The 19,608-nt window shown below is 45.2% G+C and overlaps 1 non-coding gene across 1 annotated transcript; it reads right to left on the bottom strand.

Moving 5' to 3' along the window:
* Positions 1–18,469: 18,469 nt before the first annotated feature.
* LOC133787318 (small nucleolar RNA R71) lies at positions 18,470–18,576 on the bottom strand. Its single transcript, XR_009872346.1, has one exon. It is a non-coding gene; the product is annotated as a small nucleolar RNA R71 (small nucleolar RNA).
* Positions 18,577–19,608: the final 1,032 nt, after the last annotated feature.

Genomic DNA, 19,608 nt, shown 5'->3' with positions numbered 1-19,608 from the left:
AAGCAGTGTACCAAATGTTAGGAGCTTCTTGGGTTAGCGGGGTACTATTGGTGGTTTGTTGAAGGATCCTCTAGAATAGCTAAACAATTTACTGAGCTGATGCGTAAGACCTAGTATGTCTAGACAGATAGATATGAGAGTAGTTTCAAGGAGTTGAATCGGTGACTGATCACCACTCCGGTACTGAGTCTTCCATCAGACAATGAGAAGTTTGTGGTCTACTGTGATGCTTCAAGGCAGGGTTTGGGTTGTGTATTGATGCAAGGTATGAAGGTGATAGCCTACGCGTCTAGACAGCTGAAGGAGTATAAGCAAAGGTATCCCACTAATGATTTAGAACTGCCAGCGGTGGTATTCGCATTGAAGGTGTGGAGGCATTATCTGTATGGAGAGAAGTGCGAGATATACACTGACCATAAAAGCTTAAAATATTTCTTTACTCAGAAGGACCTAAATATGCGCAAAAGGTGTTGGCTGGAATTGGGAAAGGACTATGACTGCGATATTTTATATCATTCGGGGAAGGCCAGTGTGGTGGTCGAGGCATTGTGTCAGAGGGGCCAAGGGAAGTTATTTAATTCGAGACATATATCAGAAAAGTTAGCTAAAGAGATGACCAGAACGGGAATTGAATTGGTAGTTGGTTAGCTAGCCAATATCACTCTTCCAGTCCACGCTCCTTGAGAGGATCAGGGAAGTGCAGAAGGAGGATCCACAGTTGAGGAAATACAGGGAGGATGTCTTAGACAGAGTGACTAAAGACTTTTCTATTACTGAAATTGATCTGCTAAGATATAGAGGTCGGATATACGTCTCGGTGGATTATGGTATCAGACAAGAGATTCTGGATGAGTCTCATACTACTCCCTATTCTCTACATCCGAGTACGAAGATGATGTACCAAGACTTGAGAACACTGTATTGGTGGCCAGGGATGAAGAAGGATGTAGTGGATTATGTAGACAAATGTTTAACCTGTCAGCAGGTGAAGAATGAACATCAAAGGCCAGCAGGGTTGCTGCAGCCTCTAGGGATTCTGGAGTGGAAGTGGGAGGATATCACCATGGACTTCATGGTTGGATTGTTAAAGATGGTGGGGCAACATGATTTTTTGTGGGTGATTATGGATAGGTACACCATATCAGCCCACTTTTTGCTTGTTAGAACAACTAATATGGTGGAGCAGTATGCTGAGTTGTACGTGAATGAAATTGTGCGACTTCATGGGGCTCCGAGGTTGATAGTATCCGATAGGGACCCCACCTTCACCTCTAAGTTTTCGGAGAGCCTGCAAAAGGCTATGAGAATGCAGTTGCAGTTCAGTACCACCTATCATCCTCAGACGAATGGGCAGTATGAGAGGACGATTCAAATATTGAAGGATATGTTACAAGCCTGTGTGCTGTACTTTGGGGCATCTTGGAGTAAGTATCTCCCATTCATTGAGTTTTCTTATAATAACAACTATCAGGCGACCATCGAAGTGGCTTCGTATGAAATGTTGTATGGAAGGATGTGTAGGTCACCCATTCACTGGGATGAGACGGGTGAGAGAAAGTACTTAGGCCCTGAGGCTAATAAGAGGACTAACGAGGTGATTGAAAATATTAGAGCTCGGATACTTGCCTCCCTGAGTCGATAGAAGAGTTACTCTGACTGGAGACGCAGGAGTGTAGAGTTTCAAGTCGGTGATAATGTGTTCCTCAGAGTTGCTCCTTTGAGAGAAGTGAAGCGATTTGGATTGAAAGGCATGTTAAGTCCTAGGTTTGTTGGCCCCTTTGAGATTCTGGAATGGGTTGGATATGTAGCTTAAAGATTGGTTATGCCTCCAGATTTATCAAGGGTTCACAACGTATTTCATGTGTCCATGCTCCGGAAGTACGTATCATATTCTACGCATATGCTAAGTTATGAAAACCTGGAGCTGGATCAAGATTTGTCTTATAAGGAGAAGTCGGCCCAGGTTCTAGACCGAAAAGATAAAGTCTTGCGAAACAAGACCATTTCCTTGGTGATGTTGTGGAGAAACAACAAAGTGGAAGAGGCAACTTGGGAACTTGAGTCTGATATGTAGGATAAATATCCCGAGTTATTTAGGTAAATTTCAAGGAGGAAATTTCTGTAAGGAGGGGATAATTGTAACGTCCCAAATATGCTAATAAGGTTTAGTGCCTTGATTAGCGTGTTAGGAGGGCAATAATTGATTTAATTGTGTTATTAAGTGGATTAAATGATTATAGGATTAGAAAATGCATGTTTAGATGAATTAAATATGCATGTGGGCCAATTTTTGTTAATACGGGCATAATTGTAATTTTGGCCCTTTGATGGCATAAATGTAAATTATATGTGTTATGACTGAAACCATAGTATTGTGGAGATATATTTGTGATGTGTGATCCGAGATAGTTCTAGGGAGCGGGATAGCGGAACAGTCACAACAGGGTCGAATACCCGGCTTGGGGTGAGCCTAGAGGTATTTTGGGAATGTAGTACATGTTCGGGATTACTGGGTAACAGGTAGTGACTTAGCAATTATATGCAGGATTAAATGGGGATTTATAGGACTATTCGAGGAATTAGCGAGAATGTGGCAAAAGACGATTTTGCCCTTGGTGGTGTTAGAAAGGCTAAGGATAAGTTAGGGGCATTTTGGTCTTTTGTATTAAGGGATAGGTACACCCTTAGGAACTCTTTAGAAGGAACCATTCAGAAGGAAAAAAAAACACGATTCTCTCAGCCTTATCTCTCTCTCTCTATTTACTCGGAACTCTCTCTTTCTCTCTCCCTTGGAGTACTTGGAAATTTTGTGGAACTTTTGGGAATTAACCTTGGAATTTGTGGTCTGAAGCTGGGGATTTGGCCAGGAGTAATGCAAGGCTTGATTCACACAGTTGAGGCAATAATTTTATATTGAATTGTTGGGTTGCTCTGCTGTGATCTTGAGGTTTTACTTAGTTTTAAACCTTGAGCTGGTTTGTGGATTTCAGTAAAATTATGAGATAATTTTGGGGTATTTATAATGGTTATATTGCTTTAGTATGAACTCCAGACTGAATTCTAGGTTTAGTGTTTAGTTTGGATGAATTTGGGAGAGGTTGGCTTGTAAAAATGCATGGGGATCGCTGGGTTTTGGGCTCGAGTCGTGACCCTATTCTTCAGGCGTTGCAACCTGTGTGTGCGAAGAGGCTGAGAGCCTTTGAAATTTTGCCTAGGCGCAAAGGCGTAGGCAGGGCGCGCCGCGACCTGTGTCCCCTAGAAGAGAGCCCCAAGTCTCTCTGACTTGTAGAGCAACGTGGCCTTAGGGGACGGGCCGCAACTCAAATTAAGGAAAATGGCCAATGTAGGGTTTTATGCTCGGGAACCCAAATTTAAGGGCTCGGGAAGGGTTCTACAACCCGGTTTAGTAGAATTCAAGGTCCTGGAGGCTATAATATTATTCTGAAGTCCTTATTTGATTTAGAGCTTGATGGATTATTATTATTATTGTGTTGTGAGTAGGTTTTGCTGCCAAGGCTCGGGTTTAGGGGATTGTGCTCGGGATCGCATTAATCAATCAACTCGAAACACATGTAAGAAGATTGTTTGTGCCCGTAGAGCAGAGCATGGATCGATTATCTTTGTTTAATGCTATATGTGAATGTTTATAATTTTTACACTATGTTTGTTTGATTGTAACTAATTAGCGAAGGTCAGCATCGGCGAAAGCCGAGAACGACGATAAGCATGATGAATGCAGGCCAAACAACACAAGCATGCTGAATACAGGCCACCATGACATGGCCATCTAGGGTGTTGTGCTCACCCGTTCGGTGAAGACCGTGAACCCGCTGCCTTGTAAAGCACCTGGGTCGTCATAGGCCATTATGTGAATAGTTTGTTATCTGTTTAAGGTTGTGTATTTATTGATTGAGTTGTCATATGCTATGTGTGGAGTTTTCTTGTTAGGCCTTGGCTCACAAGTGTTCTATTGTGCAGGTAAGGGAAAAGGAAAGGACGACAAAGCATGAGTTGGAGGGCATGGAGCGGCGCGTACATGTTCGGCCTACCTAGCTACCACGACCGGGGTTGTTTGAGAGACATGCTATAAACAATTGATTTTTTTCGCATAGGTTGACTGTACCTTAACTTTGGAATTGTAAATACATTTTGAAACAGTATTTTGGGATCCCTATATATCACTTTTATGAGTTTAATAGATGTCCAAACCTTTTATACTTAATTTCCATTATATAAATCTTTATTTCGATTTAATCACACTTTTCGATTTAAAACCTCGATTAGCAAGCTAGTGGCACATTTTAAAATGACATGGTAATGACTCAAGGTAGCAGGGCATTACACCAGCAGCTGGAGGGAGTCCAGCAATGTACAAAACTAGTGGGAGCTTTGTGGCTTGAAGATTTTCACAAATAGGGAGTTGATTGCTTGTTTGTAAAGAAAATTAGAAGGGAGTTTTGTTTTGTTTTACTGTTGTGTGTTCTTGTAATAACTTTGATTATTTAGTGGATTTACTTCACTTCTAGACTAAGTCCCATGGAGTAGATTGTGAGAAATCATGGTTGAACCATGTAAAAATTATTGTGTTAATCTTTATTTTTCTTGCACTTAAACTTGAACCAAATCTGATTTTTGTTTGATTAATTAAATGGATAATTGAGTAGCAGTAGTTAACTAACTTTCACTCTCTATTATCTCTAGCCGTGGCATCATTTTCCTAAAAAAAAAATGGGCTAAGTTAGGACTACAATGTCATTGATTGCCAAAAATCATGTCAACTTTATCTATTTCTTTAGAGAATTGCTAAGGGGCACTATTGGTGCAATTCAATATCAGGTTCCATACATTTAAAGTTTATAAGTATTATGGGATATCGCTAACCAAATTGTAACATCCTCCTAATCCAGGACCGCTACATTGTGTACTTTAAATAGTGTTAGACTTGCTAATCAAGTCATTTGGTCATAAACGTGTAGCTAAGGTTAATGTCAAGGGTTAGGGTTAAAAATTTTGGTCAAAGGAATTGTTGACTTTTCATTAAAATGTTTAATACATACATGGGATCCCAAAATATTACAAACAAATGTTTGAAAGGGTATATACAAGTCAAAAGTACAATCAGCCGGCCTAAGTGGCAAAATAAAGGATACGATCCTAGTTCCTCTGAGATATCCTCAATCGTGATGGACGAGCAGCCACATATGTACACGCTGCCACCGAAGCTCTCTAACTCATGGCTGATCTAGCTTTTCTTTTCCTTTACCTACACCACATAGCACCTATGAGCCAAGGCTCAGCAAGAAAACTTAAACGTGTGCATGAGTAGTAAATACAAATTACAAATACATATCTAGCATGCCTAGCAGTAACAACCTACTCATGCATGCATACAACTACATATAAATGATCATTTTGGGGCCCGCTGCCCTAAATAGTTGACCATAGAGTCAACCTGAGTCCCTATGCCCTAGCTATGTGACCATAGAGTCACCTGGGGCCCTTGCCCTTAGCTCTGAGTAACTAGCCATAGAGCTAGCCAAGCGCTTTGTTTTCCAATGATCATAGGGCCGACCAACGTAATAGTACGTTCATGACTGGGCCTACGCCTTTCGACAAGCGCCCAGCATGCTATTGCTACCCATGACTAATAAGTCAAGTTCTGAGCCAGGTATTCATGTACAGATATAGATAAACATACTCAAACAATACAAGTATGCATACACATTGATTATATAACACCATTAATTAAATGCAAACATAGTAATAACCATGTTCCTTAATGGGGCCAACCCCTAACTACGCAGACCATGCGAACAATCATATAACACTTAGCCAGAAACATAGTATTCAAGTATGTTTAATCAACAAGCACAAACTTAACTCAATCAGGTTCATTCTCAGGGGCCTGAGCCCTCATCACATATATCACATATTGTGTGCAGTCTTCTTACCTCAGGTCCGAATGCAACGTATAATAAGAATGACCCTCAAGTACGATCCCAGTTCCGAGGCCCTAGTGATAACCTAGTCAAAACCATAATATAGAATCCTGTCAATAACAAGCAAATAAAGGTTTTTGGATCAAGTACTGGTCTCCGGGATGTCGAATTCTACTAAATCGGGTAGTAGATTCGATCCCGAGCCCTTAGGTTTGAGTTACCGTCACTAAAACCCTAGGGTAGAGATTAGTGCTCAAAAATATAATTTTATTAGTCTTAAAGTGTAAAATTAATTAAGTTTTAATTATTATTTTCATGGATTTATTGTAATATATTTTATATTGGAAAATATTAATTTTAATTTAATTTATGTTTAATTTTTCAGGAAATAATATGTATTTTTGATACAAAAAAAAGAAAGAAGAAAGAAAGAATTAAAATTGAAGAAATCATGAAAAAATGGCATTTTTGACAAAATTAGGCCCAAAACGGAGCCCAGGCTCAAAGTCTTCAGCAACCGAGTCGAGCGAGCCAAGCCAAGCAGCAGCCGCCACGTGTCCCTGCGCTTGCTACACCTGTCTCGCTCACCTGGCACCTGTCTCCCATGCGCCTGCCAAGCCAATCAACTTCCACCACGTGGCCCACATGTCCCCCACGACCCAACACCACTTGCCCCACTTCCATAAGTTTTTATGCCACTTTCCTACTATTTTGTACACGATTTTACACATTTTGGGTTTTATTTCCACTATAAATAGAGAGCCAAATGGAGAAAAAAAAGATCAGATTTGTGGAATTAAGTGTGGAGAGTATAGTGACCGAGAAAAAAAAATTTGTTCTTATTTTTATTTCATTTCTTTTACATTTCTTTGAGTGAAAACAATGCATATTTTAGGCTAAATTCTCTTGTGGAAAGGCTAGAGTGAAGTTCATGTTTCACATTATATTTTTAATATATTGATTCTTTATTTTGTTCTTCATTTCTATATCTTTGTTACAATTACATTTATTTTCTTCTAAATTTATTAGTGTCTTTTACACAAGTCTAGTCATGCTCTTCTTTTGTAATTTAGGCTCTTGATTTAATTTAGGATATTTGTTATATAATATGTTTTTTACTGCATTCCGCCATTAGTATTTTGTCGCTATAAGGTATATAATATGATAGGTTTTTAAAATTAGAAGTTAGTATAATTTAATTAAGAACATATTTTAAGGTGAGCTTTATTATATATATTTTCCAATTGTAATTAATGGTGTAGAATTATAGTTGAGTAGAATGAATCAATTTTATTAAAATATATGTATATGTTTGCATGAATGAAACTTATGCCTTCCATATTTTCTTTTTGATTCTAATTCCTCAATTTTTTTTATTTAATGTTTAAAAAAATATATAATTTTTCAAAGTTACATTATTTCAAAGTTTATTATTTCTAATTTACTAATCTTTCTTTTTACTTGTATTTTACCTCTCTGTGGATACGACATAGCCCGATTACTACTGCGACCACTTAGGAGTTATTGGGCGATATCAATTTTTGGCGCTATTGCCAGGGAGGTAATTCTACAATTAAAGGTTTGCATAGTAAATTAATTTTTTTTATTTAAAAAAAGCATAAAATTTTATTAAATCATAAAATTTTAAAGCATTTAAAATAAGAAATAATAATAACAAAAAAGTATTGAGAACATTTGTGTAATTTTTTAAATTAGTAAAAACCAAACTTGTTCTGTCTTAGAAAAATTGGTTCATAAATAAGATATGTGTTAGCGTTACCCTCCAACCTTTTCTAAGAACGTCAGGGAGTTCTAGAAAAGCTCTTGGGCCTAAAGTGGTACCTTGGCAGCCTTCCCAATTGGCTTGGGAACATTTTTGGTGTATACTTATAACACTATTACACACTTGCGCTTATAATATTTACAAAATAAAAAAATAAAAAATAAATAATAATAATATATATTGTGAGTGCTAAAAATCGGGTACTTGTAGGAGACCCAAAACAAGTGCCAAAAGCCCCTCACGTGTAGCCAAGGACACGCGCGCGCTGATCGCGCAACACCCCTGCTCCGCGCGCGCGCCCCACGCAACGCCCCTGCTCCACGCGCGCACCTCGCGACGCCCCTACTCCGCGTGAGCGCACTGCGCGATGTCCCTGCTCCGCGCGCGCGCACCGCACGACGCCACCAGGATCCACGCGCGGGGGGACCTCGCCCTCAAGGGCCACACCCAAGTAACATGCAAGCATAGGGTGGCCTCGCCCAAGGACTAAGCACGCCCAGTGGCCTCGCCCCAAGGGGCCTCGTCCTAAGGGCCACGCGTGCCGAGTGGCCTCGCCCAAGGACTAAGCACGCCCAGTGGCCTCGCCCCAAGGGGCCTCGTCCCAAGGGCCACGCGTGCCTAGTGGCCTCGCCCCCAAGGGACCTCACCCAAGGGTCACGCATGCATAGTGTGGCCTCGCCCCCAAGGGCCTCGCCCAAGGGCCACGCGTGCCTAGTGGCCTCGCCCCCAAGGGACCTCACCCAAGGGTCACGCATGCATAGTGTGACCTCGCCCCCAAGGGCCTCGCCCAAGGGTCACACGTGCTTAGTGGCCTCGCCCCCAAGGGCCACGCACGTCTAATGGCCTCGCTCCCAAGGGACCTCACCCAAGGGTCACGCATGCATAGTGTGGCCTCGCCCCCAAGGGACCTCACCCAAGGGTCACGCATGCATAGTGTGGCCTCGCCCCCAAGGGGCCTCACCCAGGGGTCACGCATGCATAGTGTGGCCTCGCCCCCAAGGGGCCTCGCCCAAGGGTCACACATGCATAGTGTGGCCTCGCCCCCAAGGGCCACGCACGTCTAAGGGCCTCATCCCAAGGGCCACGCGTGCATGATGCCAGTGTTCAAGATGGCCCACAAGAGACAAAAAGAGTACGAATGAGGTACCTCTAAAGGGGTACGTACATGCCTGCAAGGATCATGGGACAGGCCTGACACCGGTACCCGACAAGTAGTGGCGATTGGGAATAGTACAAGGAGTGGCTACACCACCACCACGTCTCTGACACCCGTACGAGACAAGTAGTGGAGTCAGGTCCGGGTACAAAAGCTGAGGTGCTCCCATGGACCCTAACGGTGTACCAGAGCTGACACCACTACACCTGATACCACTCTCCTGACAGAGTACTTGTGTACCACTTGGTCTCCTGGACCACCATATATCCCAGGCCATCAGAGCCTACTATAAGAAGGACCCCTCTCCCACATGGGAGGGGGTTGGAAAATTTACTGTAGCAAGTGCTTGAGAGTGAATGAAAGATAAATTTCTCCATTGTTGTTCTGTCATTGTTCTTGAGTTATTACTTAAATTTCTACAGCTTTTTTAATGACTATCTTTACTTGCTAATTTTTTCCAACTCAACTTAGTTGACGAGTTCTCACCGTCAACAGTTTGGTGCCGTCTGTGGGAACGTTAGTTTCAAGCTACTGTTCCACCATTGTTTCCGGCAAGAAGAAATGCCAAGACGTTCAAAGCGACTCAGGGAACCACGAGAGGTAGAGGTTCACCTGAACAGAGTCCAGCTGAAGGCCTCCATGAAGGACGCACCTCCACCCAGAGACGTGGAGCCCCCGAAGCACCCTGAGGTTCACGGAGGTGATAGAGTGGCCTCGCAACCGGCCGCTCCACCTGGAGAAAGTCCTCCGAGAGCACCACCGGGAAATGCTAATGAGTTCCCTCTCCCAAAACCACCGCAGGTACCGAACTCCGGCCGGCAGGACCCGGGCCCCTCTACCCGTAGGCATGATAAGCATCCCCGGGTCCATTCCGTGAGCTTGATTTCGAAATCTCAGTTTTATGAAAAGGAAATACGTGAGCTCCACCGTAAGAACCAAAGGTTGGAAACCATCTTGGAGAACATGCAAGAGGTCCTGAATGGCCTGTTGCAGGGTAAATCGAGCGTGACCTTGCCTAAGAGGAAGGAGAAAGGCCAGGATGGGGTGGAGACCACCGTACCAGTAGATGATGGGAGAACCCGACACTCTACCAGTAACACCCCCGAGCGAAGCAACGCGGGCACCCTGAACCACCTAAGCAGGCACAGAAACCAGCGCCAAGGACCAACGCTGCCCCCTTGCAATGAGGACGAGGTCACCTCTAAAAGAGCACCTTCAGATTTACGGGAGGAGCTTAATAAAAAGAGGGTGGGTAAAGGGACCATGCCCCCTATGGCGCCTCGGGAGGGCAAGGGAAAGGCGGATCTTAGCCCGTCTGCTTTGAGGGACACTCTAAGCAAGAGGAGGCAGGACCTGGACACGGAGATGAGGAGCCTGCGAAGCAAGATCGTCACCACATCAGGCGACCAGGTCTTTGAGGAAGAATTCGACCATGAGTCACCCTTCGTCAGGGAGATCCAGGCCATCAGGCTCCCTACCAACTTTAAAGAGCCCCAAATGACCCCCTACGAAGGAAACACGGATCCAAAATATCATCTAGACACATTTAATGACCTGATGAAGCTTAGGGGAATTGGTTGCGGGGCGCGATGTCATTGCTTCGCTGTCACCTTAAGAGGATGTAACGACCCAAAATCGCTAATAAGGCTTAAGGGCCTTGATTAGTGTGCCAGGAGGGCATGTTAGGATTTATGTGTGATTTGATGAGTTAAATGCATGGTTATGATTTAAAGCGTGTTACGTGACTATTTGATTACTTAAGATGCATGACTATGTATATTAGTATGCATGTAGGCCCGGATCGTGTTAGACGGGCATAACTGTAATTTTGGCCATGTTGGGCATAACTGCATTGATATGTGATAATTGTATTCCGTGATTTGTACCACGTGAGTGTGGTGTTATTGTTGTGATGCACGTGCCGAGACGGTCCTAGAGAGCAAATGAACTTAAGAGTCACAACGAGATTTTGTACCCGGCTCGGGAGGAGCCTAGGGGTACCTCGGGAATTTTATGGTTAAGTAGAGAATTAGAGGTTAATGGTTATTGGTGAATTAGTAACTTGGGTAACCATTAGTTACTGCTGTGGGTAACAAGTTTAGTTGGAAAATGGTAGAACTGAAATATTAGTGAAAGGACTAGAGTACCCTTGAGGAATTAGTTGAGAAAGGATCATTTGGAGGGGTAGCATGGTCATTTGGCAAGGGTAATAGGCAATTCTCAGCTGGGTTTTAGTGGGTCACAGTTTGGGTATTTAGGGTCATTTGATGCCTTGATAAAATTGAAAGAGAAGAAGAAGAAAGGAGAAGAGGGGGGCTGAAGCTTTGAGCCCTAGGAGGAGATTCAAAGGGATTTGAGGAACCAAAAACCAGATTTGAGCTAGGACTACTCAAGGTAAGATTTATATTCTGTTGTTTCTTGGATTCAAGGTTGATTTCTCAAAGTTTTAGTGTGGAATTTAAAGATAGGATGGTTGGTTTAAAGTTTGAGGAATTTGAAACTCTAGATGAGATTTTAAGTGTGATTGTGTTTTGATCTTGATACTAATGTTGTGATTATTAATTGGTTTTGAATTGGGAGCTTTGGGATGGCTTAAGGTGAGGTTTTAAGCTTGAAAATGGTGGGTTTTTCTGGGTTCGAAGGGTCGGGCCGCGGCATGGTTCTTGGAGGGCCGCGGCCCTTGAAGGCTAAGTTGTGCTGAGGATGGAGGGCGGGCCGCGGCATGGTCCTTGTAGGGCTACGGCCCTTACCTGTTTCTGGGCATTTTGTGGCTCTGTTTGGGGGCCATGCCGCGGCGCTTAAGGAATTTTGGGATTTTGAGAATTTAGGCTTGGGAATTTAACCTAGGGTGCTCGGGGTTGAGTCTTTTACCATGTTTGGTGAATTTCAACGTTCCGAGTACTAGAACTTGGCCTGGAAGCTCATTTAAGGTTGTTAAAAGTGTCTTTTGTGTGTTGTGACTAGGATTTCGGGGAGGCTCGTGCTAGTGGATCGTGCTCGTGACCGTAGTGCATCGGAAAGCAAGGGATACGGGTAAGAAAACTATAACACCCGTAGGATAGGGCGTGGGCCCATAGTGTGATTGTCGGGCATGGCCCTATATTGCATGTTGCATGATGAGATGATTGTAGGGCATGGCCCCGGATTGTATTATGTGTAAATGTTTAACCTGAAATGAACCGTGATGTGTGTGAATGTTTATTTCGAATGTACTATATATGTGATTGTGATGAAATGAGCGGCAAGGGCCGAGTACGGTGTAAGCCGGGGCGGCCGTGGGGCCGAGTACGGCGTAGGCCGGGGCGGCCGTGGGCCGAAAGTAACACCTAGCACATGGGATGCTATAGTTAGGGCGGGGCCCGGTGGATACATGTGTTATGCTATATTCAGGGTGGGACCCAAGGGATACATGAGTTATCCTCACGGTGAGAACCGATACCCCAGGCTTCGGTAAGGCTCTGGGGTGGCATGGCCGTGTTTGCTTAGTCTAATGGTTGACTTGTTTATTTGTGGATTATCTGATATGATTAACCATATATATTTGCATATGTTATGTTCTGCATGAGTTTTCTTGCTGGGCTTCGGCTCACGGGTGCTCCGTGTTGCAGGTAGGGCAAAGACTGAGTCAACCAACCATGAGTACGGAGAGCGTGAAGCGACGCGTACATGTTTGGCCTGCCCGACTGCTTTGATTGGGGGTTTATTCGAAAATGGCTGTAATAATCTATGATTTTATGATTTCTTAACCGTAACCTTATTTCAAGATGTAATTAGTTTTCAAACCTTATTTTTTTGGGATCCCAAATGTTAAATGATAGAAGTTTTAATGAAACGACGCATTTTCAAAGATTACAGCCTTAACTTTTAATTAGTCACACTTTTGTTCAAAACCTCGGTTAGCGAGTTCATTGCACACTGTTTCGTCTTAAAAACTCACTTAGTAACGGCTCTAAGGTAGTAGGGCGTTACAGAGGACCTGCCTACAAATGGTTCAGGTGGCTTAGACTGGGGTCCATCCGATCTTGGCAGCAACTTTCTGATGAATTCCTCCAGCAGCACCACGCCATGCGAGATTAAAAAATGCCAGGCACCAACCTCGCCAATGTGAAACAAGGAGAAAATGAGAGTTTGAAGAGCTATATCCACCGGTTCAATATGGAGGCAGCTAAGGTAGGGAGCCTGACCCGCCGAGAGCAGAAAATAGCCATCACCGCTGGAGTACGCCTAGGTAGCAAGTTATGGGATAACATGCTCAAGAGAGAGGTCACGGACTTGGATGATTTCTACGAGCGGGCACAAAAGTACATTCGCGTGGAGGATGGCCACGAAAACCTTAAAGCTGGAAAAGGCCCATCGCCCCCGAAACCTTCTGCCCAGGAAAACCAAAGCAGTGCTAAGAAGAAGGGTGTATATGAGGGAACGAGGGACGATCGTCCCCGGAAGCACCAACGCTCTGGCGAGTGCATACAGAGCCCCTACACCTTTTACACAGACCTCACCCATGCGAGAGAGGATATTTTCGTTACGAACGAAAACCGGGTCCCTTTTAAAAGGCCCCCACCAATAAAAAAGGATCGGTCTAAAAGAGACCCGGGCAAGTATTGCCAATATCACAAGGATATCGGCCACACTACCGCAGAGTGCAGCCATTTGAAGGTGGAAATCGAGGAGCTAATCCGCCTGGGACATTTGGGCAGATATGTGCGCAAGGAGAACCAGAGGCCAGAAGAAGGAGAGTCCCCTTCGCGGGCATGAGGGGTGGCCCCAGAAGTGCAGGGAGAGGTCAGGACCATCTTTGGAGGACCAGGAGTCGGAGGAGATTCAAGGAAGGGGTGAGACAAGTACGCCAAGGAGGCCAGACGAAGTCCACCACCTTGCGTTTTAAGTTTGGAGTAGCGCCCCCCGAAGAGCTTCAAAGGCGAGAATGACTCAATAACTTTCACTGAAGAAGATGCACAAGGGGTGCGTTTCCCTCATAATGACCCCCTGGTGCTAACCGCCCAGCTTGCTAACATGAGGGTACATCGGGTCTTGGTGGATAATGGGAGCTCTGTGGACATTTTGTATCGACCAGCGCTGGAAAAGATGGGGTTGAGCCTCCGTCACCTAAAACCTTGCACTACGAATTTGTATGGGTTTACGGGAGATTCGATGCAACCCCTAGGGACAATTGAATTAGCCTTCACCATGGGAGAGCAACCCAAGCAAACCACCGTAATGGCTAACTTTGTCATGGTGGAGTGCACCTCAGCCTTCAATGTGGTATTAGGGAGACCCTCTCTGAGAGAATTGAAGGCGATAACTTCTGTGTATCACCTAGCTATGAAATTCCCAACCCCTGGGGGAGTAGCATGCGTGAAAGGGGAGCAGAAGGAAGCGAGGGAATGCCATAACATGTCCCTCCGCGCAGCCACCAAACCATCTATACCAATGACAATGGCTGTGTATGAAGGAGCGACCCACACAAGTTAGATCCGTACAAGATTGGACCCACGGGTTACGGAGCCTCTCAAGAAGTACTACCAGCAAGGCTTCGGCTCTCAGGGCCAAAAGAACCTATGTTTAGTTTGTTCTTTGTTGTTTTATCTTAAGCAAGTAAGAATCAAAGAGGCTACCTAGGTAACCTCCTAGTTAGATGTAACCCCCTTTTTATTTACAAAGTCAGCTGTAAACCGCGTGTTATGAATGAAACTGTTTGCAACTTCATGTGTTATTTTTCTTCGCTACGCGGGCATCAGCCAAAGTGTCTGCCGAAATAAATTTCACCAAACACTTGGGGGGTAGGACAGGAGGCAATAACATGCAGCTAGCGAGGGGAACCTAAAAAGGGTCCTCTAACGGAGGATCCTAAAAAGGACCCCTCGTCCTCCTAAAAAGGACCCTCTAACAGGGGATCTTAAAAAGGGCCCTCAATTAGGAAGAACCTAAAAACGACCCCCTATCAGGAGGATCCTAAAAAGGGCCCTCCATCAGGAGGAAGTGGCCCGTGAAGACAAAGCAAGCAACAAGCAGGAGAATCCAAAGAAGGACCCCTTGCACCAGGATCTTATGCACCAGGAGGATCCTAAAAAGGGCCCTCCTTCAGGAGGACCCAAAAGGGACCATGGCCCTAAAAAGGACCCTGTAATGGGAGGTCCTAGAAGGACCCCTTATATCGGGGCCTTAGGCGAAGTCCTTAAATACAAAAAACAGGGAGAGGACCTTGCAAGGCATCCCTTGGGTTTACAAGGATTAGCTACCCTTGTGAACATCAAGGAGGACAAAAGGTCTTACGAAAGAAAAATATATAGTGACAACACTAATAAGTCTAGAGCGGCCACCAAGCCGTCTAGCCAAAAAGGGTCCTAAAAGAGACCCTTGCAAAAATAGTACTATGCATAATGACGAGAGGGACGCTTTTCGCAAAAAATAATAAGTGCGCGCAAGAATATATAAAAGGATAGCTAGGACCCAAGGGGTCAAAATATCCTTATAAGAGTAATCAAGAGGCACCAAAAGAGGTCTTAGTGAACCCTTTCGCATGGGCTCCCAAGGACCTCCAGCCTGGTAAATAAAAGAGGGGAACCAACCAAACCCCATCATACAGGCTCAAAAGGGCCTCGAATGCAGTAGAATAAGAGACAAATAGCAACACACGAATATATACATTGAAAAAGAAGGTCTTGGAGAAAGTACAAGAGTTACCAGAGGAAAATAGTAGTGACAGTCATATTACAAAGGCCCGAAGTACAAAAAAAAAAAAAAAGAGCGCACACCCATGGTGGGCTAGCTAACAAAAATTATGAAATGACTACTTCTGGGCCTCCTACCATGGCCGCTCGAGCGACGGCATGCTCACCAAAAGAAGAGAAATCAAAATTGGGATCCTGCCTCCATACGTTGTAAAGGGCGCGGTCTATGGACCTGTACTCAATGACAGTCTTCTCCGCCTCCAAGGAAGCATTTCTCTCCTGCAAAGGGTCCTGATAACCTTGACTTCGGCCCTTGCAGTCTAGAGTTCAACCCTGATAGACTCGACTTCGGCCTCTAAATAAGTAACCCTCTCGTGCGACACCGTCACGATATCCTTGGTCACCTGGAGTTCGCTCTTCAGGCTGGAAACTTGGTCCTTCAGCTCCTTGGCCTTGGCAAACGTTGTCAGCTTCCTCCTCGATGAGGTGGCAAGTTCGGCCCAAACCTTCTTCAGCTCAGACTGGGTTTTCTCAAGCTCTTTCTCGAGCTCCGGGACCCGGGCTGTAAGGCAGTCCCTCTCAGCAGTAGACGTGGAGAGGTTGCTAGACGAGTCGGCAAACCGTAGAGCCACAGTATAGGCCTGCAAAAATATACCAAAAGGATGTGTTAGTCTCCAAATAGATACCCCAAGAAATTAGCCCATACTTAAAAAAAAAAAAAAAAAACTATGGAAAAAGTGAGGTGATGGGGGATTGAACCCCTTACCTCTTGAAGGGAGTATGGGTCTAGATACCACTAAGCTAAGGAAGTGAGGTGTACATAATGAGCCTTGCATGAGGGCCTATTTACAAGAATTGATGAGAATAGTCTACAAGAGCACCTAAAGGTACTCTCCTAGACTGGGGGGGAAGTGTGAGTGCTAAAAGTCGGGTACTTGTAGGAGACCCAAAACAAGTCCCAAAAGCCCCTCACGTGGAGCCAAGGACCTGCACGCGCTGACCGCGCGACACCCCTGCTCCACGCGAGTGCACCACGCGAAGCCCCTGCACCGCGCGTGTGCACCTCGCGACGCCCCTGCTCCGCGCGCGCACTGCGCGACGCCACCAGGATCCGCGCGCACGCACCGCACGACGCCACCAGGATCCACGCGCAGGGTGACCTCGCCCTCAAGGGCCACACCCAAGTAACATGCAAGCATAGGGTGGCCTCGCCCAAGGACTAAGCACGCCCAGTGGCCTCGCCCCAAGGGTCCTCGTCCCAAGTGCCACGCGTGCCTAGTGGCCTAGCCCAAGGACTAAGCACGCCCAGTGGCCTCGCCCCAAGGGGCCTCGTCCCAAGGGCCACGCGTGCCTAGTGGCCTCGTCCCCAAGGGACCTCACCCAAGGGTCACGCATGCATAGTGTGGCCTCGCCCCCAAGGGCCTTGTCCAAGGGCCACGCGTGCCTAGTGGCCTCGCCCCCAAGGGACCTCACCCAAGGGTCACGCATGCATAGTGTGACCTCAACCCCAAGGGTCACACGTGCTTAGTGGCCTTGCCCCCAAGGGCCACGCACGTCTAATGGCCTCGCCCCCAAGGGACCTCACCCAAGGGTCACGCATGCATAGTGTGGCCTCGCCCCCAAGGGACCTCACCCAAGGGTCACGCATGCATAGTGTGGCCTCGCCCCCAAGGGGCCTCACCCAGGGGTCACGCATGCATAGTGTGGCCTCGCCCCCAAGGGGCCTCGCCCAAGGGTCACGCATGCATAGTGTGGCCTCGCCCCCAAGGGCATCGCCCGAGGGCCACGCACGTCTAAGGGCTTCGCCCAAGGGCCTCATCCCAAGGGCCACGCGTGCATGATGCCAGTGTTCAAGGTGGCCCACAAGAGACAAAAAGAGTACGAACGAGGTACCTCTAAAGGGGTACGTACATGCTTGCAAGGATCATGGGACAGGCCTGACACCGGTACCCGACAAGTAGTGGCGGTTGGGAATAGTACACGGAGTGGCTACACCACCACCATGTCTCTGACACCTGTACGAGACAAGTAGTGGAGTCAGGTCCGGGTACAAAAGCTGAGGTGCTCCCATGGACCCTAAAGGTGTACCAGAGCCGACACCACTATGCCTGATACCACTCTCCTGACAGAGTACTCGTGTACCACTTGGTCTCCTGGACCACCATGTATCCCAGGCCATCAGAGCCTACTATAAGAAGGACCCCTCTCCCACATGGGAGGGGGTTGGAAAATTTACTGTAGCAAGTGCTTGAGAGTGAATGAAAGATAAATTTCTCCATTGTTGTTCTGTCATTGTTCTTGAGTTATTACTTAAATTTCTACAACTTTTTTATTGACTATCTTTACTTGATAATTTGTTCCAACTCAACTTAGTTGACGAGTTCTCACCGTCAACATATATTTATGCCATGAAATAGAGACGCACTAGGGAGATTCATGAGACAACAAGTAGAAGCTTTAGAAAACTCTCCTAGATCGTCGTTTTCTTCCATTAGTTCAAATTCTCCCGATTCACCGAGACTTCCTGAACCACCCACGATGGCTCATCAAGATGAAGTCCAACCAAGAACGCTACAGGATTATTTACATCCTATGCGTACAGGCACACCTTCATGCATAATGTATCCCAACAATATGCCAAATTTCGATTTCAAACTTGGCATGATTAACCTCTTACCAACCTTCCATGGGTTGGAAAATGAGAGTCTGTACGTGCATATACGGGAATTCGAAGAGGTAGTGGCTACATTCAACAACCGAGCTGATGTCACCAACATTGTGAGATTGGAATTTTTTTTCTTTCTCTCTCAAAGACAAAGCAAAAAACTGGTTGTATTCCTTAAGGCCTAGATCTATTGGAACATGGGAAGAAATGACAAAAGCATTCTTTGCCAAATATTTTCTGCCCTATAAGACTAGCAGCCTTAAGAGGAAAATCTATACCTTTATCCAGAAAGACCATGAAACTTTCCATCAGGTTTGGGAGAGGTTTAGAGATTTGATAAACCAATGCCCACATCATGGATATGAAAGTTGGCGTCTGATCAGCTATTTCTATGACGGTCTCACAACCGAACAAAGAAAATTCATACAAATGATGTGCAATGGCGAATTCCTTCTAAAAGATCCCGATGAAGCTTTCAAGTACCTCGACGATCTCGCTGAAAAGTCCCACACATGGAATGGACCGAGTCCTATGGACAAGCCATGATCAACTAGAATATACCAATTGAGGGAAGATGACAATGTCAAAAGCCAAATTGAATCATTGAGACAACAATTTGAGGCTTTCAAATCTCAAGAAGGTAGAAGAATCCACATGGTTGTAAAGGTAAAGACACGAGATCCATATTTCATCTGTGGAGGGGTGGAACATCAACCGCAAGAGTGCCCAACTCTTGGTGAGCTAAGAGGAGGAAATGAGGAACAATGCAATGCTTTAGGGGATTACAAGAAGCCTTATAACCCTTTCTCAAACACCTACAATTCTGGTTGGCGCAACAATCCAAATTTTAGCTGGAAGGATTCAAACCAAGCATCTGGGAGCCAATGGAGGCCTGAGCAGCAACGACCACCAAAAGCATACATTGCTCCTCAAAATAACATGCAGCCAAGTAATTCTCTTGAGAATACTTTGCAAATGCTTGCGCAAACACAAATAGCCTCAACTCAAGAGCTCAAATCTTGTTTCACACAAATGGTAGAGGAAATGAAAGACATGAAAATCCAAATGACAAAGATAAACACTACTTTGGAAATTCAAGAGCATGGTAGACTTCCCGTTCAAGCTCTAATCCATCAAAAAGGGCAACACATGGCACAAACCTCCTCCTCTCCAGATATAAATTTCAAAGAGGTTAATGCCATCTCTACTCGAAGTGGTCAAAGTACGGTTTCACCATTAACTAAGACAACGAGTACGTCAATGCCTGCTCTAGTTGATGATGTGCAAATAAGAATTCCAGTAAAGGCACCCTTTCCTCAAGCTTTGAAATCCACTGGAAAGGTACTGGAAAATCATGGTGAAATCCTAGAACTTTTAACACAAGTGAAGATCAA

The sequence above is a fragment of the Humulus lupulus genome, chromosome 6 (genome assembly GCF_963169125.1).
Source record: "Humulus lupulus chromosome 6, drHumLupu1.1, whole genome shotgun sequence".
Classification (NCBI taxonomy): Eukaryota; Viridiplantae; Streptophyta; class Magnoliopsida; order Rosales; family Cannabaceae; genus Humulus; species Humulus lupulus.
This window is presented reverse-complemented; position numbering and strand designations above follow the sequence as displayed.